This window comes from Chrysemys picta, chromosome 2, assembly GCF_011386835.1.
Source record: "Chrysemys picta bellii isolate R12L10 chromosome 2, ASM1138683v2, whole genome shotgun sequence".
NCBI classification, from domain to species: domain Eukaryota; kingdom Metazoa; phylum Chordata; order Testudines; family Emydidae; genus Chrysemys; species Chrysemys picta.
The window spans coordinates 69698662-69725444 of NC_088792.1; the positions used below are offsets into that span (position 1 = coordinate 69698662).

General features: G+C 39.2%; 1 protein-coding gene across 6 annotated transcripts in view; it reads right to left on the minus strand.

Moving 5' to 3' along the window:
- Positions 1-7415, minus strand: part of TBC1D5 (TBC1 domain family member 5) — a 364302-nt gene extending 356887 nt beyond the window's left edge. For 2 of the 6 annotated variants that reach the window (XM_065587056.1, XM_065587057.1), the window contains exon 1: positions 7164-7406. The gene's annotated coding sequence lies outside the window, so the exon portion shown is untranslated. Of the gene's footprint in view, positions 1-7163 lie in introns of all 6 variants that reach the window. The other 4 variants (XM_065587055.1, XM_065587060.1, XM_065587058.1 and 1 more) reach the window with 4 other exon arrangements.
- Positions 7416-26783: the final 19368 nt, after the last annotated feature.

Sequence of the window (26783 nt, forward strand, 5' to 3'; positions counted from 1 at the left end):
AGTTAAGTGTTATGTGAAAATGAGTATCTACAATTAGAAAAAAAACAAGATCAAATTCTTGGCCTGCTAGTCTAGACAACTGGATGCAATGTGCATAAAGATTCAGGGATATAATGAACTTTAGGTATCACCACAGGCAACACCAGCTTTGTTTTTTCAGCGTACAGAAGTGATATAAAAAGCCAAAGGAAAAAAGAAGAACAGATATATTAGCTGAATTTATTAACTTTCCCCCCAACTTATTTATCAGCAACATAGGTTGAGGCCTAAAGAAGGAAACAGGATGCCACTGACTCATGACTAACAAAGTCAAGCAAAGCACCCATTTTCAAATAACTGTGTCCAGTATTTGGTTCTTTGTAGAGATATTCTATATTGTTGGGGTGGAAACGAAGTAGGCACAGAATTTTCTTTACTAACAAAGTAATTGGGAAATAAGTTATGTTCACTGAACATAAAACAGGCCCACTTTCCGATACCCCCAGCCACTATCATTCCAGTACAAAAGACTTAAGGAAAGCAGGGCAGCCAAGATAAGGCATCTGTACTGTTATACAAACTAAAAAACAATCCCCTGACTAAATCTACAAACTAAGGGCCAAAATTTCTTCTAGACTTACTCCACTGACTTATATGGCCTTATTCTAGCAGCAACTACGTTCCTAAACACTTCTTTGCATTCTTCCTGAATGCACTAGTACCAACTCCTCATTCTGAGCCTGCTCCTTCATTATATATCTGGAGTTTCTTTAAAAGACCCCATTATTTAATGTGTTTAGATTGTTAAAGCTTGGAAGAGGAAATCAAGTGACTTATCAAATATTTTGGTTCATGCTGGTGGATTGACTCTGTGATGGGGAATCACGAGACCTGGGTTCTGATTACAGCTTCATCATTGACTTGCTGTTAGGCCTCGGATAAATCACTTGCCTCTCACTGAAAATGATATTCACCTTTGTAAAGCACCAACATCTGTGGATGGAAAGCAATATAAAACCAGTAAGTATTAATCACATGAATAATTTAGAGAAAATTCTTTGCTCATTTTTGACTACCTTGTGATCAAAGACTGAAAAGTGGCTATGTAGAGATGGCACTTTATTACTCAGATTTATTCAAGTTGTAGTCAGAGTTATACCAAACAGAGCACATTTGATATGGGAACCATTATGAGATTAACATAAAATCTACAATGCCATTTTTACAAGTTACTTTTCAAAGAAGATCTTATAGAATTACTTAATGTAGTGTAGAAGTGTACAAAATAACTATCTTACAGAAGATAATTTAGGTAATACATGCATACTCTGCAGACGGAATAGAAACAAACCTATACGGCTTCTGCAAAGGAAAATCTTCCTTCTCTAATCTACAGGAATTCTTTAAATATATATCAACAAAATAGTGGGTAAAGAAGAAACACTTTCAAAAAGGCCTCTGACAGTATTCCTCATAACAAGGCTGTTAAGGAAAATTAATCATGATATAAGTAGTACATTACTACTACAGAAAAGAATATGGCTTAGAGATACAGAAAATGCATATGGACTATTTTCAGCATGGCAAAAGGTTAATGGTGGGGTTTCTTACAGCTCCATACAGCAGAACTGGCAGAAAAATAAAATTATTTAGATTAGTCAACACTACAGAAGATTGAAGAACTTCAAAGATATCTACAAAACCTAGATGAATGGACGGCATTATGACTGATTAAATTTATTGTTGACAAATGCAAGGTAATGCATACTGGAAGGAATAATTTAAACTACTCATATGTATTGCTGTGTTCTAGATTTCTCTAACCATTCATAAGAGCTGAGCATTATTGTGGCTAGCTAAATAAAAAACAAGAACTTAGTAGTATTTGTAAAAGGGTGAGATATTTGTATGGATAATGAAAACATCCACAGTACAGAAGATGTATATTAAAAAAGAAAAAATATTCTAAGGGATGCAAACTTTCATGCTTTAGGCCACATGCCAACTAGTATGTTATAGGAATTTGTAGAAACCTTTGCTATAGCCAGATTATTCTACAGTTACATATTGGGGTTGGGTTTTTTTTTTTTTAATTCCTTTGAAACATCTGGTTTTGGCCACCGTGGGGGACAGAATACTAGTCTACATGATCACCGGTCTGATCCGGCATGGCCATTCTGATATTACATGGAAATAAAATTAAAATATCAAAAATATTTGGCAACAGTTCTAGAGGGTCCATTAAGACCCCATGCCTTCCTTGAAATGTAAGTCCAATCCTGTTTTAACAAATAACCATATTTCTTTCTCCCAGTAAAAAGAAAAGGCTACTCTCAAAGCACATATAAAGAAAAGTTATATACTACATAATAATGGGCATGTTTATCACATATGTGTATTTCATGCTAAACATAGTTCATACATTCCTGGTTTAGGGTTATCAATAACTCAGAACCACGGTACCTTGAATACTTATGGATCAATATGCTAATTCAGTGGTTCTCAAACTTTAGCTACCTGAGGACCCGCATTTTGATTTGAAATTTTTCAGACCCCCAAGTCCCTCTGCTCAGCCCCAGGCCCCATCCCCATGGCCCCACCCTCACTCCACCTCTTTCCACCCCATCACTGCCCCTCCTCTTCCCCATCCCCACTCCTCCCCCTCCCTCCCAGCGCCTCCTGCACACCGGGGAAGATGTCCTGCACACCGCTGCGATGGAGGGGGAGGAGTTGAGGAAGGGAGGGAAAGGAGTTGATCAGTGGGGCCCACAAACCCCCTGGAGTACCCTTGCGGACCCCGGTTAGAGAAACGCTGTGCTAACTAACAAATCCTAGGCAGGGGTATGTTATAGACAATCAAATCAAACGAGAGAATAGCGGAGTTACTCCTTAAACTCTTGTCCATAACATGGGGGGGCGGGGAATGTGTTGCAATAGGAAACATATGCTGGAGGTCTCATTCAGCCAGTAGTAAAACATCATTCGAGTTTCTAAAAATTATAGATGATACTTTTCTAACACAAAAGGCAAAGCACCACACAAGGTAACTATTTTGTGATTTATGATAAAGATGAATTAATCATTGAACTGGAAGTTGGCAAGAGAGCAATGATAATTACTTGATTACATTAACAACGGGGAGTCCAGTGGCACCTTAAAGTCTGATTTATTTGGGCATAAGCTTTCGTGGGTAAAAAACCCCACTTCTTCAGATGTATGGAGTGAAAATTACAGATGCAGGCATAAGTATACTGACATGAAGAAAAGGGAGTTACCTTACAAATGGAGACCCAGTGTTGACAAGGCCAATTCAATCAGAGTGGATGTGGTCTACTCCCAATAATTGATGAGGAGGTGTCAATACCAAGAGAGGGAAAATTGCTTTTGTAGTGACCCAGCCACTCCCAGTCCCTTTTCAAGCCCAAGTTAATGGTGTTAAATTTGCAAATGAATTGTAGCTCTGCAGTTTCTCTTTGAAGGTGCTAGGGACGTGAGATGAGGAAACGTTCTAAGTCAGCCATAAAAATGTTGGCATACTGTGGGGCCCGGAATGGTAACATACAAAAGCCAGTAGGAGAACACTTCAATCTCCCTGGACATTCGATAACAGATTTAAAAATAGCCATACTTCAACAACAAAAAACTTCAAAAACAGATTTCAAAGAGAAATTTTCACTCCATGCATCTGAAGAAGTGGGTTTTTTACCCACAAAAGCTTATGCCAAATAAATCTGTTAGTCTTTAAGGTGCCACTGGACTCCTCGTTGTTTTTGTGGATACAGACTAACACGGCTACCCCTCTGATACCTGATTACATTAGATAAGGTCAAAGAGAGGACAGACTAAACCAGTAGATATTAAATGGCAAAAGATTTAGTTAACGCAGAACTAAGGTTGCCCAGTGGTAGCTCGTGCCCGTCCAGAATGTCAAAGTCAGCAAAACTCAAATTTCTGAAATACAGAATTAAGGTAAATGTCCACAAAACCTTAATTCTGCCCCACCCTTGTGCTGCAATAGCCATTTCAGAAATATCTGTATGCATACCAGCTGTATTCCTTGTGTTAGCGTACTGAATCATGGAGAAATAAGCTGGAACAGGTTGGAAGAGCACTCATTGTAATATGAGGTGATCTGGGGATTAGTTTGAGGGGCACCACATAGCTGTGACTGTGATATAAGGAGATCTGGGTCTGAGTCCCCACAAATGTCATCTAAAGAAAGAACTGCATATCTACCTTCAGGTTCCAGTTTGCATCATTTCAACGCAGAATTGTATAGATTGTGTCCGTAGCCATAGGTACGGTCAGTAGTGAGGTGGGATATCAAAGCAGTCTGTGGATTTAATGATGGGTAGGAGAAAGAAGAGGTTTAAGTGATATCTTATGTTCAAGTGTAAAGGGGTTGTAAAAGGGTATAATGTGGTTGTTAAATTAACAAGTATGGTCTTCTGCTGAGGGAGTAGGCACAGCATTTGAGTGCAAGGCAAATGCAGGTAGTGCCTGTCCACTACAGCGAAAAGGCAGAGTGCGAGTATGTGCACTATGGGCATTGTGGTGTATTGCTCAAGGAGGGCAGAGCATTTTCCTTAATTCTGTATTTCCTGGTTTTCAGAAGTCTGAGTTTTGCTAAACTGAACATTCTGGAGGGGCACAAGCTATTATCAAGCAACCTTAACTCTTTGCCATTTAATTTCTGTTTAAAAACTAAGAAAGAGAAAAGTTTGTTGGTAGGAGTTAGTGGTCATTAAGACAATTGTAGGTCCTACCTTGGTTTTCAACTGATATGCTACTGTGACTAGAAAATAATCAAAAGCCCTAGCTTTTAATAGTGCTTTTCATCAGTACAACTCAAAGAACTTTACACCAGTATCCCCATTTTCATTTAACTACTCATGAAAACATAAACAGCAGAAGCAAAGACTCAAGCCTCCCACTTTGGAAGCAGGGTATGGGACTAAGAAGGGTACAGAGTCTCCTCCCTATCTTATGAACCAACAGAGAGCCCATGAGTAGCTTTTTGAAATAGATCAATTGAAGGCAAAAGCTATTTGTAGCGTCATTTGAATTATGAAGTCATCACAAAATATAAAAAATATGCACAAGTGTATGTCTAACAGATGACAATTACTCTGTTTTCATGCTTAGTTTAATCTACACACTATAGTTAAAACAGAGGTTCACAAATCATAAAAGAGTAGGCGAACATCATTCATTGGCTCAGGAGTAACTGAAGTTATTAACTTTGAGTATGAAGCTGTAAAAATAATCAAATTCTTGAGACTACAAATTCTTCAGCACAGGGGGTTTCTCCCTCTACACTTGCCTGGAATATTCTGGGTGCCATCACAATATAAATAATTAATAGAAAAGCCTGCTGAAAATTGATCAACCACTATCAATGAACTTACATTCCACTTCATTTCTTTCACCTCTGTACTTCAGAGGGACAGTGGCTAGAGCCTACCGATACCAAAATTGGAGATTTCCATACTAGGTGAGCCAGTAGAAATACGTTTAACAATGAACCTCTCAGCAATGACAGTAAGCCATACATTTGTTATATTTTCAAAACACAGACTGGTTTGAAAACAGTAAAAGTATTAGGTTCCTTTCTCAGTGGGCCATTATCAAGGAATATAAAATCCCAACCAGACAAGCCCCAAACATAACAGTATGTGATGACTCAAACTGAGGTATGCTTACATCATATAATGTGAGGTTACTAATTCCATTTTATCTCTCTAAATTTTTTAATTAAATATTTTCAGTGTCAACAATGTAGACCAGATTTGTTTGGAAAACATTTGTAGAGTTTTTTTGGCCTAAAATCCTTGACAGAGATAATACAAGTAAACAAATAACTACTGTGTAATAAACAGACCTAAAAATAACATCCATCAATTAGCACATTTTACAAAAGCAAAGACAATGGCCACTGGTATAACAATGCTTTTCTGACAGAGCTTTTCCTCCATAAATCTCAAAGGTAGGTATTATTACCAACTTTTGCCATTGGGGAAAACGGAGGTACAGAGAAGTGTATTTCACATGTCACACAGGAGGTAAATGGCAGAACTGGGGAAATAACCCAGGTCTCCCGGCTCCCACTCAATGTTTTACCCACCAGAACATGCTTCTTCCGTAAAATAAATAAATGGTTTCTAAATGTTTACAAACATGTACCACCACAGCACTAAGGCAAGATGCCAATATGGCAGCAGCAAAACTTTTCCTAGGATTAATCCACAAAGGCTCCATGATGCAAAAAAGCCACAAGGTCTCAAGCTAACTACTTATGGAGATATAGTATACCACTCTAAGAGTATACAGCAGTCTATAACAGTTGAAAGTATGCTAACAACTAGGGTGACCAGATGTCCCAATTTTATAGGGACAGTCCCAATTTCGGGGTCTTTTTCGTATATAGGCTCCTATTACTCCCCACCCCCATCCCGATTTTTCACACTTGCTGTCTGGTCACCCTACTAACAACAGTCCTTGCCTTGAAACTGATGCTAAGTAACTCAAACTACTATACCCAAGAGAAGAAGAAAACAAACATGAAGGGAACAATTTAATATCTGAAACTGCGGTTTTTAAAGCAACAGACTGATAATTAGAATGAACTGAAACCAAAAGGTGAAAAGAACAGGGATGGGGGGGGGGGCGTTTAGGGACGGGAAAGAAAAACTAACTTCTGTGAACTGTTTATAAGGAATTGGGAGGAAAGCTGAAGTTTTTAACTTCCAAGAGTGGAATGAAAATATATATATATATCCTGGGGAAAAAATCTGATGCCAGATCATGCCCCCTCCTCCCGACTCACTTCCACAGCCAGGAATTAAAGGGAAACAGGAAAAAAAATCTGCTTGACACGGTCTGCTCTCAATTTGTAATAAATTAATCTCCAGGCACCGATCAGTTCCCCAGAATGACCCTGAGGAAGTTTCTGAGAGGCGAGAGAGGAGCAGCCTACAGCAGCTCTAGCATACAGGCCTCACCGCCACTTCCTAGCGCTCGGGCTGCAACTCAGTGACAGCTGGGGGGTGAGCGAGGTATGGGGCGAAGGGGGCAGGAAGGTTGGTGAGTGGGAGGGGGTCACTTTTATTGCAGGAGGCTTGGATGGAGGAGGGCAGTGGGTCAGGCTGGGGGGGAAGGGTAAGATGCTCTAGGGCTGGTTTTACCTGCTGCAGCCACTGCGGCACGAAGATCTGGCTCAGCCTCCCTCCCTCCCTGTCTGTGCTGCCCAGACCCCAGACCCACGCCGGCCCGGCAGCGACCCGCAAGGGAAGCGGGGCAGAGAGGGGGGAAGGGAACGGGCTCTGCCCGCACACAGACGTGCGCGCGCGCGTGGCACCGCCCCCTCCCGCACGCAGGCGCCCGGGCTGCAGGGAAGCGGCGCTGCGGGAGCGCGCCTGCTCGCGCTCGGCCGGCCAGACCACGCTGCGGGGGGAGCTGGGGGAGAAACTTCCTGGGCGGGGCAGAGCGGCGCTAGGAGAGGGAGGGCCAAGGCCAGCGCCAGCCTCCCGCACGTCTAGCAGGGCAGGAGGGGCGGGCTGTGAGGATGGAAGCTTGGATTCCCAACCTTCTGTTTACAGAACCCTGATTACCTTTGCCCTGCCCTGCGGCCCCGCCCCTTCTAAGAGGCCCCTCCCTCGCTCACTCCACCCCCCTCACCCACTCGCTGTCCCCAAGTGTGGGCTGTGTGGACACAGTCCTGTCTCCTCCCTCTTTCCCCCCAGGGACGCCAGCACAGTGAGCCCTGATCATGAAGCTTCATGACTCTGTGTTTTAGGGTGGGGTTGAGGCCAGTGTATGAGTCATGTTATGGAGCAACCCACCCTGACCCTCCTACCCTGAGTCAGGACCCCCTGTGGCCACAGGACCAAGTCCCACATACACGCTGAAGGCCTTGTGTTGAGCTGAGGCTCTACCCTGTCCCTTGCAGAGACATTCCCCAGCTGGTCATGCCCATAGAGAACTACAAATTGAATTGAGAGAGAGAGAGAGAGAGAGAGAGAGAGAGGAGAAGTATCAATCTGTGGGTGAGAGAAGAGGGTATTGGACAGGATATGCTGCCAGAGCGGCGTGATCCCATGCACTTCATTGATCACCTCACAAGACCATGTGTTTGAAAATCCCATGTAATTTGGCATACTGTGAAGCTAGTGGTGACAAAAGTGCTTTGAAAGCCTTTGAAGACAGCGCTATAAGCATACAATATATTTTATTATATTAAATTGCACAGATGTCAATTTTACGTTTATTCAGAGCCTTATACCCTGGGGGGAGCCCAAGGCATTTCTATATACATACAATATGCCTACAGTTTAGCCAGCTGTGAGGTGGAGGTTGGCATGTAGGCCCACTGTTTAAAATGAGATAATTTAAAGTAAATTTAATTCACTGATCCTTTGGCAATGACTGACCAGCCTCAGACATACGTGGAAAACTCCTTGTCAAATTAAGAAACTTTAAATACTTTTCAAATTAACTCCAAGTGAAAGAAAAGTCCAAGTGACTTGGTCATGCTCAGCTGAATAGTCATAGAATCGTAGGACTGGACTGAAACTCAAGAGGTCATCTAGTACAGTCCTGTGTGGGATGAAGTAGGATTCCAATATCTTGTTTTATACTTCACCTATCATCCTAAAGACCCTTAATTCTTTCCCAGTTAAAAAGAGTCAGCTGGTCATTGTAATACAGGGTCTTGCTGGCTACTATCATTTGTGCACTCCTCTACTTAACTTGCCAGGAAATGGGATACTTATATTCGCCATGAAGAGCTTGAAAGCTTGTCTCTTTCACCACCAAAGTTGATCCGGTAAAAGATATTACCTCATCAACCTTGTCTCTCTTCTAGCCTGGCACCAACACAGCAATTTCAACACTGCAAACATTTTTCTACAAGCTAATAATTATTCAGATGAGACAAAATATCTGATTTTCCAAATCAGACTTTTGTATCAGGGCATGTCTGCTTGAGTGTATCAAAAAGATACACTTTCCTTAAGTAAGAGGTTCGTTTTAGGAATTCAGTAAATCTTTTTACATTTGTTTGCCAGGGGCCCTTTCTCCATTAGAAATGTTCAAGAATTTACAATTTTAAGAGCCTGTGCCACTTGAAGGAGGTTCATTTAACTTGCAAAAAAATATTAGCAACATATGTAAGGACCTATATATTTATGATTATTTAAAAGTCAAGTAAACAAATTCCCTGGATTGCATTTTATTAGAAGAGAGTGGTATTTTTGATATCAATATAGGTATGAACCAGGAAGAAAAGTTGACCAGTTCTGGTACCAAAAAAAAAATTATAAAATATAACACATTCATCGTGTAAAATATACCTGTAAGGTGTCATTCTCTTTATCTCAAGAATTGAGCAGGTTCCTCTGAGCCATTTTTGGTTATTTAAGAACACCTAGCTGTTTAACTTTGCAAAGGATTTTCTTAGGAAGAAATCTTACCTTCTTAGCAGCCTAAGAGTGTTCTTAATTCCCCCAGCTTTTGACAGAAAAAAGAAACCAATGTAAATACTAGATTGCTGGCAATGGTGTTTTACAGTCGCTTGCTTCAACATTCTGCCCTAACTTAAGCAGAGTAAAGTTTGTAAGCTTACTATAGTAACAGCAATTGAACTATTACCAGTTTGGTTTTTAAAAACAAAAACCCCACCCTGCTGACTACACACAAGGCTTTCCTCTATATCCTTCATTGCACTTCGATCATTGTATTTTCTGTGAGAGATCTAAATTTCCATTTGTCTCTCCTTACACTTACTTGGTGTTATAGAGGATCCTGATTATATTAAAAACCACGTAATAAGCCATCTAATATTTGACTAGAGAAAAACACTTAGCAAAATAAGTGTTTCAAAATGTTGGGCAGCGGAGATCATTTCACAATAGATGTTCTCAACTATCCAGGTTTGCAAAAGCAGGTTTTATACTCTAAATTCATTTTTTCTGGTGCTGTTTTTGCACTTAAATAATGTAGGCCTTAATTCTCCAAAGACTTACAGACATGCTTAACCTGCCTAATAAGAATAATCCTATTGACTTCAATGAGACTGCTTACATACATATGCCTTTGCAGGATTGAGGCCTTAAATGGTTTTGTTCTGATAGTTTAAGATTGCCCTGCATAGTCCTCAGTGAGGATAGCTTGCAGAGAGCCAGTTGCAAGATCACAGCTAATTTAAGAGTAAGCAAGGCTAGCAAATGCTGACAGAACTCTCACCTGGTAAGGGACTGGAAGAGACTAAGTCTGCATATGTTCAAATCCCTGGCATTTGGATTCCCCAGTTTGTTCACCAGATATATAGAAAATAATACAAAACATATGTGTAGGTTAGCAAGGTTACAGCTTGTGTTGCAATCATACAGATTTCCTGATTTTTTACAAAATGCAAGATGCAGTATCTCAACCTAGTACTTGCAGCTTAGTCAATTTCTTTCTTTCAACCAGAATGCAATAGGTACCACAGCTGACACATGAGAATACTGTCATAAACACATCAGACCTGTGAGACCATTGTATTTTAATTTGAAATAATACTATTTTCTTCTAATATAGTGCATTGCATTGGAGGATCTCAGGACACTTTACAAATTTTAACTAGTTAAACCTCTCCAATGGACTACAACAAATAAGTATCATCAACATTCCTGCAGAAAAGAGCCAGGTTTGGGTGGTTGTTGTTTTTTTTAAGTGCTGCTGGTAGTGTGAGGTATTTTAAGCACACACATTTAAAACATTCAAGAATAATTACATTGATTTTGAGTGTCAACGATCTCCCCCTCTGAAGCTCTACCCATAGAATCCTGTCTTGACATCACAAGAGGAACACATGCAGCCTTCAACTTGCATTGTAAAGAAATCATTCATTTGTAAGGATTTTTTTATCCAATCTTTTTAATGGTTTTTCAGCAATAAAACAAATTTACACTAATTTTGGTTCTATCTGATTAAAATAATAGTTTTAATACTTCATGTCCCTTTCAAGCATTATCTCTGCTCACTGCTCTGCATCTAACATTGGGGAAACAGTATAGGAAATTCCTTGTTGGTCTTACTGAATGTGCAAATCCAAATTTTGCTTTTAAATTATAAGTTGGTGTTGCCATAAACATACAGATTTTAACTGAAATATTTGAGTCTTAAAATATTTATTTTTAAGGGAGTCCAGACCAGGTATCATTGCAGTCAGTTTTCTTGTCAGATGCACAAGAGTCAGTCTTATCCACCTACTACTGTTTATGCCTTCGAGGCAACTAACCAAAATACACTGCCTCTATACGGATAGGGAACCAAACAGCTGTGCATTTTAAGCAAATGTGCATATCATGATTTTTTTTAAAACAATATTTACCAAAAGGAAATCATACACTATATTTTGATGAAAGGGCATCATTGTTTGCTTCTCCAACATACTGCAGAGGATTCAGTAGAGAGTTATCAAGAAGGAAGAGCATAGAATGATGCATTGAGGTGGAAAGATTATAGTTCAGCTAAAGTATAGCTAAGGTGGGTGTAACAGGGTTCACAACCCACCCTTCTTCTTGGGGCCCACTTGCTGCCCCCATAAGGCTCAGAGAGGCTTCAGGGTTGTGCAACACCCATGTCTTTATTTACTTAAGGTTGTCCCACCACCAGTGTGTGTCTGTCTACAAACTTTACAATGGACACAAATCTGACATCAGGAATCAAAATACTCAAAAACCAGTGGGAGAACACTTTAACCTGTCTGGTCATTCAGTGACAGACCTGCGGGTGGCTATATTACAACAGAAAAACTTCAAAAACAGACTCCAAAGAGAGACTGGTGAGCTAGAATTGATATGCAAACTAGACACAATCAACTCCGGTTTGAATAAGGACTGGGAATGGCTGAGCCATTACAAACATTGACTCTATCTCCCCTTGTAAGTACTCTCACACTTATTATCAAACTGTCTGTACTCGGCTAGCTTGATTATCACTTCAAAAGTTTTTTTCTCTTAATTAATTGGCCTCTCAGAGTTGGTAAGACAACTCCCACCTGTTTATGCTCTCTGTATGTGTGTATATATATCTCCTCAATATATGTTCCATTCTATATGCATCCGAAGAAGTGGGCTGTAGTCCACGAAAGCTTATGCTCTAATAAATTTGTTAGTCTCTAAGGTGCCACAAGTACTCCTGTTAAACTTTACAAGATTAGTCACCTCCTTTACAGGCAGAGTCAGCCTTCGGGGGGGGGCTCCCATTTCCCCCAAGTTTTCCTACCACTATCTGGCTCCCTCCCAGCCTTTATAGCCTTTGGCTTGTCAGGACAGCAGGTGTTGCCAATCCTCAGGCCAGCATCAGGGCTTTTCCATCAGTCCGGATCTGTTTGCCCTGATTGGAGCTGACTGGGCAGGGGCTAATTAGGTGCTTCTGCAACAGCACCCTGCTACAGTGGGACATAAACATCTACTTCTTTTGAAAGGAGTAAAAACAATTGCCCCAAATCTAAAATAGATAGCTAGTGGGCAGACGGCTGCACCTGCCTGGTATGGTGCACCATACATGTTGCAGGATTAAGGCTATGAGGAGGAATAATGGGTTGCAGTTAGGTTGAACATATGTCCTGTTTTGGCTGGGACAGTCCCTTTTTTTAAGCCCTGTCCTAACTTTTTTTTTGCAAAAATGGGCGTTTGTCCAGTTTGCTTTTGCCGACTTGATCAGTTGGCGAGAGCAAAAAGGACAAATACCCACTTTTGTAAATAATAATAATAATAAAAAAGTGGGGTGCGGTGTGGAGGAACGTGCAGGGGTGGGGGCAAGTGAAGAGGCCAGCCTTGTGTGGGGCAGGAGGGAGACAGTGTTCCAGCATGCTGGGGGCCAGCAGGGTTCCAGCGACTGGCAACAGTCGTTGCGGGGAGTAAGATTACGGGGGAGGGAGCACTCAGTTGAGCGGCTGGAGGTGTCCCATTTTCCCTTTGGGAAATATGGTCACCTTAGTTGCAAGTGAATAAAGGATCATAGAGGCTGAATATCTGGTAAAGTTCCTAATGACAAGGTCTATCAGGGCTCAACCCCGCAAACATCTATGAATGTGAATAATTTTCAGTCAAAAACACTTAGGGCTGGTCTAGAGAGGGGTTTAAATCAGATTAAGTTGATTTAAACTGGTTTGAAAATGCTTGTGTATGCACTACTCAATTAATTATAGCGCACTAACTCTGTATTTATTGGGAACTCTGAAGTCCTGTTTCAAAGTGAACTAAGCAAATTGAGTTGGTTCAGTATGTTGTTCGTGGGCACGCAATGCTGCTGTGCACTATTTTGCCAGTCTTCCACAGCGATCCCACACTGCTTTGTGAGCAACCATTAGACTTATCTGTTTACCTGTGCACCTTCCACTGCTCTGTTGTAAAGTTGACCAAATGTCACTTTCCCCAGTTAAAAACAGGTGTGGGGCCAGAATTTGCCCATTTGCTCATGGATTCGAGTATATCAGCATTGCTGCAATAATACTCCAGCAGCCCTACAACATGCCTTGAGCAGCTGCTTGGAGCAATGCTGAGACCCTGGATCTCGTTCTCATTACCATCTGGGGAGAAGTGTCGGTACAGGAAGCTCTTGTGCTTAGTTCCTGGAATAAAGACTTTTACGTGGACATTGCTAGGCAGATAGCCACTAAGGGCTACAACCAGGACACTGATCAGTGCTGGATAACAGCAAGCAGCTCAGGAGGATTTACCTTCAAATAAGGAATGCCAGGAAAAAGTCCAGCAGTGGAAAAGTGACCTGTCCATTTTTGGAGGAGCTGAACAGGATTTTGTACAATTACATGACTACTCAACCCAAGAAGGTTGTGGACCCTGCTGCCTGCTTCCCACCCCCTGAGGAAAACCAGCAAGATTCATTGGTGGATGAACATGAGGAGGCCAGTGAAAAGTTGTCCCATGAAAGCCAGGTGCCTGACAGCAATTCAAAAATGGCCCTAGTCCACCTGGAAAGGAAGCATGGGGCGGAGACAATAGAAGCATGGGATTTTCTAAAATTTTAACTGGCCTGGCTTCTGCTATGCATCCCAAAATGCAAAGTGAGAAAAATCCCAGAATGCATACTGCAAACTGGCTAGGCAAAGGGCCATGGGATACCGTCAGAGAACTCTCTGTGCTTTGTACACAGCAAACTGCTGTCATGTGTACACAGTGATGAGAACTGAAAGTAGGGACAGTGTCCTGTGTGCACACTATTACTGCAGCTTAATTATTGCCAGTTAAATAATATGCATCAGTCAGTCTGGTTTAAAAAAAAACCCTCCCTCCAGTAGATAGCCCTAGGGCATGTGCTTAAGTCTCATTGATTTCACTAAGGCTTAAGTGCTTTCCTAAATCAAGGTCAGTTAAGATGGGTTAACTGGGGTTAATCCTAAATCTGAAGATACTCATGCGTAAATTGTTTGTAGGACTGGGGCCATAGTGTGTGGAATAGATTCTGAGAAAAGTTTCAGCAGCTGAGTTATTTAAAACTAGAGCAGACCTAGCACTAAATAAAAAGAGGTTGCAATTCTGCATTGGCATGGGGATGGAAGATGCAACCCAAGTCTTTCATATCCACAATTCAGTGATCAGCATACTAGCAGTGTGCTGATGAACAACAGCCAGTGAATCAGATTGCAATCAGTGTACATGACAATGGAGCTAAGTGCAGTGAAACTCCAATCTGTGTAGGAAAGGCTGCACTTCAGCAAAAAATCTGAATCTTAAAAATATTTCAGACAAAGCCTGCATATTATGGCAAAATTAAACTGCAATTTAAAAATAAAAATCAGATTCATTTCCACATCATTTGCAAGGCCAAAGAAAGTTCTCACAGTGCTGTTGCCAGCACATGGTGGCAGCTGGGGAAGGGGAAATAACGGAGGGGAAAATAACACTGACCTTATTTATTTTAATAAGAAACAAATTGAAATATTATTGCTGATAATCTATTTAAATAAGCTGTTTGAATAAAGCAATCACATAGCAATTAATATTTTTATATTGGTAACTGAGGGCTGCTTATGTCACCTTTAAGATACTATACGTCTCATTTATTCAGCCAATTTTAAATAAAAATACCTTCCAGATCACAAGATACATGACATTTCTAATACATTAACCAATTAAATATCTCTCTGTAAGGAAAGTCTTGTATGCATCCTATGTTCAACCCCTGATAGAGAAGCATGACTTTTAAGTCCAATTTTATTAGTAGTTCGTAAACAAATTCAGGGGGCCTGATCCTGCATTGCTGACACCAGAAATAAAACACAGCACACTGGTAATTAGATTAAAGGCCAACGCTGCAAGCAACCATTATTGAAATCCAGTAATTCAAACTGCAGTGTTACCCAGCAGTTAATAGTCCTGTGGTACTAAATAATATGAAGCTTGAGGGTACTTACTGCATTCCTAGATACCAATCAGATGCAACCCCTCCACAAGCTGCAAATTACAAACCCATACCAACACACGACGAGGACTTGTTTTCTTGCGGGGGCTATCTCTGTGCATAACAATGGGATTCTCCTCCATACCCCTTACACACCCAGGCCCTGTCCTTAACATACCCGTTCCCAAACCTATGAAAAATTATTGGAAAGGAAACCACAACAAATCAACTTCTACTGCAGAGGACTCCACCTGTCATGTTGTGATATTAGTAACAAAAATCCCAGGCTTTGTAGCTAAAGTGCACCATTTAGAAAAGTTATTTTGAACCAGGCAATTGACCATACACTACTGCAACCAACCTGAGTACCAACCCTTCTATCCTCACTGGAAGATTTCTACTCAGTGCTCCAATAGAAGGTGAAAAAATAATTCATCTAGTTTAAGCAACGTATGGGGGATGGGCATGAAAAATCCATCTAGTTTAAGCAATGGATGGGGAGGAAAGGATATTCCTTCGTGATCTCAAGTATCAGGATGAGTTTGAATGAGTTCTAGTTTGTGAAACCAATTGTCCCACAAAACCCGACATAAAACTTTACTTTTATAAACAGAGGCAAATGGTACCTCCTCAAGCAAAACCAGGATACAGTACGTTGGAGGCACTTCATGCTGCCAACTTGGCACCCCTTTTAATCTCTTCAGTGGAAAAACACCATTTGAGTCTATGTGTACAATACATTATTACCACCCCCTTTTTCCAATATTCCAGGGTGGTTGAAAAAGCAGCTTGGTCACAAGGTTAACTTTGCTCCTCATTGCAAGACAAACCAAAAAGGAGGAAAACAGGTGCAGTCGGTCCTTCCTGACTTTCTAGGATAATTCCCCCAGTCACATCAGAGATGATTCCCATGAAACTGAGTATTCATTGAAGTCATTGGGGGGATCTGCCACTGACTTCAACGGAAGCTGGTTTTGCCCCACATTAGGGGCATTAGGGCTCCTGCTCGATGTACTGATGACCATACACAAGGAAGTCAATGGATCTACTTTAGTGAGTAAGGTGAGCAAGATTTGACTCTTGTGGTGTGAAATTCATTACCTAATAAGTATTCATAAGAAATTATGTGAGCAGCACATTGTTCACATTAGATTAACTTTCACCTCAGTGATGTCTGTTACAATCTCCTTTATTAACATATCTTGTCTCATTAACTGTGTGCATGAATGTCACAGGATACAGCCCTCCTGGTCATGCTGGGGATTAGCTCGAGGCCAACACCCATGTCCATAGTCTGCACACCAGCACTCTGTCTCTACTCCCGCCTATGGCTCCTCTTTCAGCTCCCAGAACCACAGCGGTCTTTTTTCGACTCAGCCCTCCGGCTAGGTTGTTGTCTGTGTTTCCCCCCTTCTGGGGGTAGGTATCTCTTTTCCACACTCCAGCCATTTCCCCAGTGGCAAGTGGGGGTGGTGAGGAGCCTGGGCCCACCCACTACTCCAGGCCCCCAACTCAGGGATCCTGTATATAGCAGCCTTCTGCTGCTCCTCTCTAACCTCGGTCAATGCTGCTCTATTTCCCGGGGACATTCCCTCTATTCCCCATGGTCCCAGCACTTTCTTCGCCCTTATCTCAAGGCTCAGCTGCTCTATCCAAGTTCTCTCAGCCATCTAGGAACACAGTCCTTACTCCCTAGGCTCCCGACAGCAACTGAATCTACTCTGTCCTGCAGCTCTTCTGGGCCCTGATTGGCTGTTCTTCGCAGCTCCTCTACTATTGTCTGCTTCCCATGCAGCCTCCCCAGTGCTCTAGTAACCCCTTCTCTGCCACTGTGGGGCAGATGCCCCATCACAATTAGTCAGTAGCCAACAAAAACAATAATGGAGACAGAGTTCTTCACTTTGTATTGAAGAATTCAGATTCACACCCATTAATGATAAGAGTTGTCTTAGAGAAATTCTGAAAAGGGTCACCCCTTTAATCATCTAATAAATGATTCCCTGAAACCAGCCATTGAGCCTGAGCATTGAAGTCAGTGAGAGTTTTTCAACTGATTTCAGTGGGAACAGAATTGGCCCTCCTGTTAGTATAGTACTTCAAACAAATATATACAGCACTGCCAATCATTCTGATCAAACGCTCTCTCAGAATCTATTGCTACTGCCAGTTATTGGAGATGAAATATTTTGGGCACAACTAATAATATTCAATACCTTGTTCATATTGTCTGATAGGAACTTATATTATGAAGTGAATCCGATCTCCATGAATGATTTGTTTCATCACCTCACTCATTCTGTTGGCTAACATTTTAGGTATTATTGCAATAAATTAGAAAAATAAGGTGACAAATTGAACAATCAAGTAGATCTTTTATCATTTTCCAATATAAATGTTATAATAGCATCACATGTTGATTTATGCCTGTGGCTCCGTTTATAAACAAATAATAAAGGTCTGTAGCATCAAGGGGCCCACTGCTTCAAAGACAGTACAAAAAAATTCTGGTGGATAGCCATCTTCTCCTGGTGTGTTATCAAGTGTTAACTATTTCATTCCTTCATTGAAATTTCATCCAGTATAAATGGTCCATCTTTCTATTCCTTTGGTTTAAAAAGACACATAAAATTTAAGATTTTAATTTTTAGCCCCAAAATTTGGATTTCATCTCCAGATGCTCTAGCCTCAGATTTATGTAGTCTCATAATATGCCTTAAAGATATCACTTATCTCATTCTTATTGGTTCATTATCACCCTTTGTTTTGTATAAATTGCTGCTATGTTGAGATTTCTCTTCCCCTTTTATTTAAACAGTTAACCATTTACCAGTTTTATTTGAATTATAGAAAAATGTATTTGCTCTCTAAAAATAATTGGCTTCTTTAACAGCAATATTATTCAATAGTGCCTTAATCTGTATCAATTCTACATAAGCTTTTTACTATGGGAGTTTTTTATGTTCTAATTTTTTTATTGTTAGCTTTGTTAATAGCTCCATTTTTTCTTGCCTTTGGCATTTCCTAATTTCATGACATACACCTAAAAACTCAGCTTCTGAAAGTCACTTTGAAAGCCTTCAATATATATGATATGATGCAGAGCTAAAATAAAATGTATATATTCCTTGATTTTCATTTGAATGGCTATTAGAAATTCTTTATCATTAAATAATAGAGTATTGAATCTCCAATACAAACCCTTTTTATTCTGATCTGTTCATATTATCTCTATTATTCCAGTATTGTGTGATTACATAAAAAGAAACCATGCACCTTCATTCTCAATATATTCCCAAATAGTTTTTTGTCTATGCAAAAATATCCACTCTCACATAAGACTGATTTACGTCCAAATAAGAAGCCTGATCCAACACTCAGTGAAATCCATGTGCATAAAGTTACTCATGTGCATGTGTATAGAATCAGAAATTCAACTTCCTTTATTTTCTTTGCATGTTATGTCCTGTCTCTATTCCATAACTGAACTTAAATAAGTACTTTTCTTACACAATTTCTATGAAAAATGTCACAAGAAAACCTAAAGACCAGGTTCTGCTAACTTTCCTCCTGTTGATTAGTACTTTCCTGCTGGAGTAGTCTCATTGAAAACAATTGAAATCCTAGGTACTTCCTAATGAGTAATGGTGGCACAATCTGTCCCCATGAGGGCAGCAAGCTCATCAAAAATAATCAAAATTCCTTTCTGTATTTCCCAAAGAAGCAAAAGAACTTCCAAGTGTATATTTTAATTTATCTTCTGATTTTTTTAATTTTTGTTTGTTGAATATATTTTAATGAGGTGATATAGGAATCTACCCAGTATTGTGTAGAATTGACCAGTGCATTGGGAGACTATTGATTAAGCAGCTCATTGAAGAACTCTGTGCTTTTGCCTATAACACAAGTCTTTTAGTGATTTACTTGAGAAATACTCTAATTTATTATTAATAATAATTATTTGTATTACCATAGCACTTAGGAACCCTCTTCAGAGATCAGGATTTGGATTACATTTTCTAATTTAATTCCTTATTTTTGTCATATAGTTGTGATGCTTCAATTATTAATGTAGTCACTTTGTTTTCTTATTCTTTTGCTGACATTATTAATCAGTAACAGCTTTATAATATCGGTCCAAATTGTTACAAACACCAAAGCAAAGTATGATGAAAACAGACAAATAAGCAATGTACCATAAAAAGTAACCTATGATTGAATAACACAATGTTTGCTGGTCGTCTTTTTTGAAGGCTGCATGGTTATACAAGAGCCATTCTAGACTGGAAAGATGAGACTTGCATGAGTCAATCTGATGTGTTATCAGTTTCACTTTTAAAGACAAGCTAACAAGATGTTTATTTTAATGATTCTGTCCTATATAATGCGGTGCAAAAATAAGTATCAGTTAAAATAATATCTGCATTCTCAGGCTGCCAGAATGGCTTACCTTAAATGTTAATTTGTGCTACACAGCATTTCTTTCAGTGTTGTTAGTTTTATTTAAACTGATGTTTCTCATGCTGGCTGAAAGGTAGACTGCTCCAATATGTTTTAAGCTCTTTTTGCCATGGTTTTTGCTGCCTGACTCCTGTCTCTCTTTGGCTGGGTAAGAAAATAGCTGCAACAAGCATGTGCTTGTATTTACAAAGTTTTTTCTCTCTGCCTTTACTTTGGCGGGTTGGAATAGAATTTCTGGGTCAGATCTGTATAGCTTCTTTGGCTTCAGTAGAGCTACGCCTATTTACATTAGCAAAACGACTGTTTCCGCCCTCATCACATCAACCATCCCTACAAAAGGTGCGGCCCTTTATAGGCACAAGGTGTCTGCTGCTGCTAGAACCCATTGACGGTAGTAGGAGCTCATTCCCCTGAGTTTCTCATATAAGAGTGATTTGGACTATTTGATCTGCATAGTTGCATTGCATCACAGCACAGTGCCGTTCTGCTGCTTTCTGTGCATTGTACATAGTCTTGGAAGAATTCATTTTTAAAAATATATACCTATATAATTTCAGTGGATGATATAAATGTGTATTTTAAGCACTTGTTGAATTTTTATTAATTTAAATTTTTGAAGTTGCAGGAAATTATGGGGGGAAGTCAGACAATATTTATTTAATGAAAGTAGATGTTGAAATTCAAAAAGTTAAAGCTTTATATAACCATTAAAAAATGAATTGTCACCACCACATATCAAAATATACAAAGTAAATATTCTTAAATCGAACTAAGAAGTTCTCAAGCAGCATTTTTCTTACTTTGCCTATCTGTAAATTTCTATCATCATTGATGGAAATGTCTTTTGTTGATTTGTGTGTGCACAGTGAAATCGATGCTTATTGCCATTTACCAATAAAAATCTAATCCTCCCAAGCCTATGTGTACACCATGCAAGGGAGGACAGGATTTACTCCTCTGCGAATGCCATCCAGGCTATAAATATCAAAAGTAGGGCTGTTAAGCAATTGAAAAATTGAATCGTGATTAAAAAAATTAATTGCGATAAATCGCGCTGTTAAAAAATAATAGAATACCATTTATTTTAAATATTTTGGATGTTTACTACATTTTCAAATATATTAATTTAAATTACAACACAGAATACAAAGTGTACAGTGCTCACTTTATATTTATTTTGATCACAAATATTTGCACTGTAAAAAACAAAAAAATTGTATTTTTCAATTCACCTCATACAAGTACTGTAGTGCAATCTGTTTATCATACAAATGTAAAATTATGTACAAAAAATAACTGCACTCAAAAACAAAACAATGTAAAACGTTAGAGCCTACAAGGCCACTCAGTCCTACTTCTTGGTCAGCCAATCACTCAGACAAACAAGGTTGGTTACAATTTGCAGGAGATAATGCTACCTGCTTCTTGTTTACAATGTCACCTGAAAATGAGAACAGGCATTCACATGGCACTGTTGTAGCTGGCGTTGAAAGATATTTACATGCCAGATGCACTAAAGATTCATATGTCCCTTCATGCGTCAACCACCATTCCAGAGGACATGCTTCCACATTGATGACGGGTTCTGCTTGATAATGATCCAAAGCAGTGCAGACTGACACATGTTCATTTTCATCATCTGAGTCAGATGCCACCAGCAGAAGCTTGATTTTCTGTTTTGGTGGTTTGGGTTCTGTAGTTTCCACATCAGAGTGTTGCTCTTTTGACTTCTTTAAAAGCATGCTCCACACCTCGTCCCTCTCAGATTTTGGAAGGCACTTCAGATTCTTAAACCTTGGGTCCAGTGCTGTGGCTATTTTTAGAAATCTCACATTGGCGCCTTCTTTGCATTTTGTCAAATCTGCTATGAAAGTATTTGTAAAATGAACATGTGCTGGGTCATCATCCGAGAATGCTATAACATGAAATATATGCATAATGTGGGAAAAACAGAGAAGGAGACATACAATTCCCACCTGCCCCCTCCCAGGAGTACAGTCACAAATTAAATTGATGTATTATTTTTTTAACAAGCATCATCAGCATGGAAGCATGTCCTCTGGAATGGTGGCCGAGGCATGAAGGGGCATACAAATGTTTAGCATATCTGGGACGTAAATATCTTGCAACGCCAGTTACAACAATGCCATGCAAACACCTGTTCTCACTTTCAGGTGACATTGTAAATAAGAAGCAGGCAGCAGTATCTCCCGCCAATGTAAACAAACTTGTTTGTCTTAGCAATTGGCAGAATAAGAAGTAGGACTGAGTGGACTTGTAGACTCTTAAGTTTTACACTGTTTTGTTTTTGAGTGCAGTTATGTAACAAAAAAAAATCTGCATTTGTAAGTTACACTTTCACAATAAAGAGATTGCACTTCAGTACTTGTATGAGGTGAATTGAAAAATACTATTTCTTTTATCATATCATTTTTATAATACATATATTTGTAATAAAAATAATAATATAAAGTGAGCACTGTGCACTTTGTATTATGTGTTGTAATTGAAATCAATATTGAAAATGTAGAAAAACATCCAAAAATATTTAATAAATTTAAATTGGTATTCTATTGTTGTAAGTGTGATCAATCGTGATTAGTTTTTTTATTCGCGATTAATTTTTTGGAGTTAATCGCATGAGTTAACTGCGATTAATTAGCAGCCCGAATCAAGATCATTTGGGATTTTTTTTTAAATCACCTACTTCTGATCAAATGAAAAATCAAAGCTAACAAATCAGCTACCATTTTAGCACGACCATGCAAGATTCTGTGAAACATATTGCTCCAAAATGTGCTAGAAGCATATTGAAAAGCATGAGAATGTTTCACCCTAACAGACAAAATACACAAGAAAAAAGTACCACAATGCTGCCCTCAGGAGTAGGGGCCATCACGGTGGAACATATTATGCATTCTGGGCCTGATCCTAAAGCCCCTTGAAATCAGTGGAAAGATCCTATGATGAGGCCCCTATGTGAAGAAAAGTAGGCAAAGCCTTTTAGAAAGATGGTTTCAAGGCCAAGTCCATTCAGGGTTGTGTTGCCCTCTAGAAGCAGCTAACATACGCAAGTAAAGAGGGAGCAACTTCTGGCTAAGGCAGCAATCAAATGCTCATTTTCACCTTTGCACCTGTAAACACAGCCATTAATGATGCTCCTGTAGGATCGCTGCTCTTCTGTGAACACTGTATATATGGGATAGATGGTTTCTTGTTGAAAAATGCATCCATTTGAACTTGTCTTCTTGTGAATATATGCCGCTCTGTGTTCTGTTTTCAGTTAATACGTGCTGGGGCTCTACATCCATGATTTATTATTCTCATAATTGGTAAGATGTCTCTTATGGATATTTTTTCTGCTTCTTAGCTATTGTCTGTGGTGGTCAATATTAAACAATATTTTCCTGACTGTGTGTCACACAGGATAAGTCTGTCTTTCACCATTTATACTCAGGATGCTTTTATCGCTTGGCTTGTTTAATCCTTGAGGTAGTTATATGCTGCATGAGACAATGGAGACCATCTAGGAATCAGACTGTTCTTTGAAGTGACATGAGTTCAGTGAAAGCCAGTGAGAACTAATTTATCAGTTCAGCCATCCCACGTATGGTGAATGCTTCTACAGTCTGTACTTATGCCAGCTATGATACACACTTCCATAAGATGGCACGTCCTTGCCCACGTAACCTGGCTTAGATGATTCCTTTTCCATAGTTATCCTTCTTCAATTGTACCCTCATTATATCAGCCTGAACTGATAGTATCTGCTGCCTTGCATTACCTCTTTTCTTAATATAACAGAGAGCTCTTATACCACATCTGATTGCTACAGCTACATATGATTGGCAAGATATTAGGTCTCCAAGAGGTGTAAGTGCAGATGCTTTTACTGCATTGAGGTAAACATTGCCTTTTCATTATTGGAAATATCCCCACTCATTGAAACAACACCACTTGATTTCTGCTCACATTACAAACTCACCTAGAGTTAATGGGACTTAGGGTGCTTTTTACACTGCTCTGTTTGAAAGTAGATTTTTGGTTCATCTTTTTACTCTACATTCCTTTTTACACTACAGGGGATGATATGGCTCAATGTGTTCATTGCCTGCCTGACTTCCCTCTGTTCTATGTACTGTGGTGTGTAATTAACAAGCAATGTGCCTTTTATACAAAGGAAAAGCAATTGGTGGACTACATGGCAATTTTCTAGTATACTACTGTGTTTCCAGAGCTTTGCACATTGCTGCTGACACCTTTACTAATACAATAGTATGATTTTAACACACCAACAGAAATGCAAGAAAAAGATAAAGCCATGCTGGTTGCTTCAGTGCTAGAAAAACAACAAATTAAAATGTTTGGCAAACAGAGGACAAAATTCTAAGGGAAAATAGTTGTACTTCCAAGATTCTCAGGGAATACAATACAATCTTTACAAACAATAAAGATTAACAATTTATTATTGCTTTGTAGTCTCATGATCATTTTATTTTTTTCCCTGTTCATCTGCTCAGGAATTGAATACTATAAAGAAGGTTCTACATTTTGTAAGTTCATCAGTAAAAAGTACTCTGTGTGCGCGCACACGCAAGAAACAATAACTGTATCCCTTTAACATCTAAAATATGTTACATATTGCATAAAAATCAACTGAGTTATTATGAACTTTACTGAGGTCATTAAGTAGCCCATTAAAATAGTTACTGTGAGAATGGCCAAGTTATTATGAATATAAAAGAGCAAGGCTAAGATATTTTGAATGGCTACCTGAATTAGAATTTTTTGTATAATGATTTATTGCTCATGAAAGTGAGGGATGGATTGCGCTAAGCATTATGTAGCCAGTTTTGCAACTTTCCATATATAGTTTTGCAAGTGTCTAAATATGGAAAGCTCCTTCTGTTTCCAGTTGAGTCTTTTTGGAGTAGAGATGGTAAAATGCATGCTGGTTTTGGAATAAATATAGATAAATATCCACTAGGAACTAGGTGAAGGCCAACACACTTATCTATATCTTGGGAGTGATGAGGTAGCAAACAATCCCCAATGTCAACTACCTGAAATGAATACAAATGCATGTTGGTACCAAGGACATAGTCTCAAAAAGATAAAGCTTATTTTCAGCAAACAAATAATTACCCATAATAGATTAAAGCTATTCTCCTTACTCACATGAGTATTCCCATTGACTACTTGCATGGATGAGACATATAGTGTTTGGCCCCACTTGGAGAAATGGTTCCTTAAAATTCTGGCAATTGCATTCCTTCATTTTTCTACAGAGCTGTTGCCTGAGGGCCCAATCTTGTCATCGTTCCACACACAGCATTTCCATTGAAGTGAGGATCAAGAAAATTATAAATCATACAGCAAAGAAAGATCTGCTCAATTTCACTTGGCACTGGTGAGCACTGTATGCAGACCCACATCTACATGTTGGGTGCAGCACTGTGGTTCTGCCTGAGGGAAAATGGGGATTTTTGTCTCGGTAAGAACTGCAGGGCCAGGAATGCACTAGGAAGGGGGCTATGTTTGAAAGGTGTTCAGTGACTGCATGAAATGGAGATTGCAGTTCTGTGCTCTTTAAATGAGATTTCCCTCACACTTGTTTCTGTGATCTGCCCTAACAACCAATTGATTTCTAGGTGAAGTAGCAGAAGTTAGTTTTGACCTACAAAGCCTTAAATGTGTTGCCTTTTCATTAGCTGAGGCACTGCCCCTTTCTCCATGTGATTCCTTAGTCCTGATATCAACTAGGATGCTTAAACACCTGTTTTGAGCAGTAGGTGCCTTTTAGGAGGGCACACTCAGCAGAGGGCTGTTGACTAGGCCATGTCCCCCCTCTTGGACTGCCAGAGTTCAGATTTGGTGATTGTCAGGGCCTGCTGCAAGGCTGATTGGTTCTTTCAAATTTTTCTTGAGGCAACAGTGCATTGTTTGAGATAATGGGGTAGATGAAGGGGGAGCAGTTTGAGAAGCTGGTGTTTCATTTTATGATGTTTTTGTCCTATTAATTAGTTCTATATTATTTACATGATACCCTGCACATTTCATACATATAAATATGTTAAATCCAATATAATATCTTCTCTAAATGTTCAGTCTGAATACTATCACTCTTTTAAAAAACTCTCAAGATTTGGGAAAAGTTTTCTACCACTCTTTTTTTTGTTTATTTGATTTTTCTGTTCTCATTTTTTAATTTGAAATGTAAAGAAAATCTTATAGGAAACAATGTCCAATGCATTGAAGTGGGGTTAGGAACCAGGGTTCTAAAAGCCGAAACAAATTAATAGAATGTATAATGTTACTTTCTGCAGTGACTCTTCTCATTGCAATAATTTGACTGGAATTAAACTATTGCTACTAACATTTACGTAAATCTAATGAAAAATTAATTGGTTTATAAAATCCTTCCTTTTATCCAAGACTAACAATTCCTATGCAACTCTGGTGATCCTCCCACAAATAGACAAGAGGAAATAAAATATAAGGGAGTACATGAGTTCAAATTCCCTGAGATCCTTACAGTTACTCTTCTTTGTGATCCAGTCTTTTAACTTTTTCATGACTTTAATCTTAAAAAATAGATTTTTAATTAAATTCAGAGCTATTATTCCCCTTTAGGGGAGGTGGGAAAAACAAATGCAACTCAGACGTGGGACCTCTGAGTATAACACTTCCTCTCTCTTTACAGTTCATTTTGGCATTTTTATGTATCTTCTGCTAATAAAATGTAATGATTTTCATCTTTTACTTTGACATCTGAGTCTGTATCTTTTATCTGTTGTTTACAGTGTTTCAGCCCATAAATAAATCATATGACAAAATAAATTACTTAATCTTGTGTTTTATTTGGAAACACATTAAAGCCTAGCTCTGGTGGAAAAAAAAATCACTTTACACCTTAGAATTGCTTATATACTTTT